We start from the raw sequence: 2564 nt of genomic DNA, 5'->3' as shown, positions 1-2564 counted from the left end.
AATTTTACCTCAAGAGGCCCACTTTGAAGTTCTGAGCATTCCGTTTTTGATTTTGTCACATTCAAGACTTGGAAGTAAGGGCCCACTGCTATGGGTAACAGTTTTGCATATTAAAATGATTTCCACCCTCCCCATGATTACACATGAAATTACACTGTAAAAAAAAATAATAATAATTGCTCCAATTGAAAATTTTCTAGTGACTGATCACATCTAAATTTTTCAGTTGGCCGAACTTAAATTCTGTGAATTAATACATTTTTCAGTTGGCCAAATTGAAATTCTGTGAATCGATGCAATTTAAATCACAGGAATTAAATTTGGTAACCCTAGTTCCCTGAGGGAACGAGACGCTGCGTCGAAACGCTGTGAGAACGCCTCTGCGTTAATGCGTCGTGAAGCGCCTGTAGAACCATTCCATCGGAAAAAAGATCGATCGTCGGCGTGATGACGTCATCGACCGGAAGCTTTAAAGCGTCCGTGAAAACAAACAGGAACTAACTTCTGATAAAGCCTGAAGTAAGTGATCACGGACACGCCGGGAGTATGGCAGAGCGACGCAGCGTCTCGTTCCCTCAGGGAACTAGGGTTACATACGTAACCTGAGACGTTCCCTTTCGGGGAACTCGAGCTGCGTCGAAACGCTGTGAGAACGCTTATACCCACATCGCCATAGGACCAAGTGTCTCGTATGTGTGAAGCCGAAGCGCACACGGTTACGAGAGTACCTGCGCCCCAACAGTAGATGCCAGGTCTAGTTCGTAGAACCTGACGAAGGTTAATGGAGACGACCATCCGGCCGCGTTACAAATATCGTGGAGGGACGCCCCCGACAAGAGTGCTTTCGAAGCAGCCATACCCCTGGTAGAATGCGCCCGGACAGCCAGTGGAGACGGCTGCCCGGCCGCCTCGTAAGCAAGTGAAATGGCCTCGACCACCCACTTGCTCATCCTCTGCTTAGATACCGGGGCCCCTTTCTTAGGGGGCCCGAAACAGACAAATAACTGATCAGTCTTTCTCCACAGGGCAGCTCTGTGGACATAAGTATCCAACGCCCTAACAGGGCACAGCAGATTTAATCTTTCCTGGTCTGACGTCGAGAACGGAGGAGGACAGAAGGCTTGGAGAGTGATGGGGCCCCGTGGGCTCGTAGGAACCTTGGGGACATAACCCGGCCTGGGATGCAGAAAGGCTTTCACCATCCCAGGCGCAAACTCTAAACATGAGGGTGCTACAGACAGGGACTGAATATCTCCTATTCTTTTGAGAGATGAAATGGCCAAAAGAAAGATGGTTATTAGGGTGAGGAACTTGTCCGAAACCTCCTCCAAAGGTTCGAACGGTGGCCCAGACAAGCCCCTCAAGACAATGGCCAAGTCCCATGCTGGGACCCTCGAGTGCATAGCCGGCCTCAACCTCAAAGTGCCACGGAGGAAGCGTGTAATTAGAGGGTGTCTTCCCAAAGACACTCCACCCAAAGGGACGTGGAAGGCACCCAAGGCCGCCACGTACACCTTTATTGTGGAGGGGGTCAACCCTGCCGAGAACCTTGCCTGCAGGAACTCCAGCACTGTACCAACCGGGCAGTTAACTGGGTCCCACTGGCGTTCTCTGCACCATGCTGAGAAAAGTTTCCATTTCAGAGCGTACAGCTTCCTCGTGGATGGAGCTCTGGAGTGAAGGATGGTCTCTACGACCTCGGCCGAGAGACCTTCCTCTATGAGCCTAGCCCCCTCAGAGGCCAGGCCCACAGTTTCCACATCTCCGGGCGTGGGTGCAGGAATCTCCCGCCCGCCTGAGAGAGTGGATCCCTCCTGGTCGGAATCTCCATCGGAGAGCCTTCCAGGAGAGATATCAGGTCCGAAAACCATACTCGGGTCGGCCAGTACGGAGCCACTAGAAGTACCTGGGCCCCGTCCCGGCGTACCCTCTCCAGAACTCCTGGAAGCAAGACAATCGGGGGGAAGGCGTACAGAGGTAGCCTCGGCCACTCCTGTACCATGGCATCCAACCCCAGCGGGGCTGGATGGGTCAGAGAAAACCACTGCGGGCAGTGGGAATTCTCCGCCGAAGCAAATAGGTCTATTTCTGCTCTCCCATATACCTTCCATAGGAGCTCCACCACCTCTGGGTGGAGTCTCCATTCCCCGGGCCTCGGCCCCTGCCTCGACAGGCTGTCTGCTTCCTGATTCAGGACCCCCGGGATATATACTGCCCTGATTGACAGCAATCTCCCTTGGGCCCACAGGAGGATCCGATGTGCCAATTTGTCCAATGGACGAGACCTCAGACCCCCCTGGTGATTTATATAGGCGACCACCGACGTGTTGTCTGTTCTGACTAGCACATGGTGGCCCCTGAGGTCGGGCAGGAACTGTTTCAATGCAAGAAACACTGCGAGCATCTCTAGCCGATTTATGTGCCAGTGCCGCTGATGTTCCTGCCATAGACCCTGGGATGAGCGACCACTCATGGTCGTCCCCCAGCCCGTGAGAGAGGCATCTGTCGTTAGCGTTACGCGACGAACATGAGCCCCTAACACGGGACCCTGAGATAGAAACCCT

This window comes from Pseudorasbora parva, chromosome 11 (assembly GCF_024679245.1).
Source record: "Pseudorasbora parva isolate DD20220531a chromosome 11, ASM2467924v1, whole genome shotgun sequence".
Taxonomy (NCBI): Eukaryota; Metazoa; Chordata; class Actinopteri; order Cypriniformes; family Gobionidae; genus Pseudorasbora; species Pseudorasbora parva.
The sequence above is the reverse complement of the archived record's forward strand: the minus strand, read 5'-3'. Positions refer to the sequence as shown.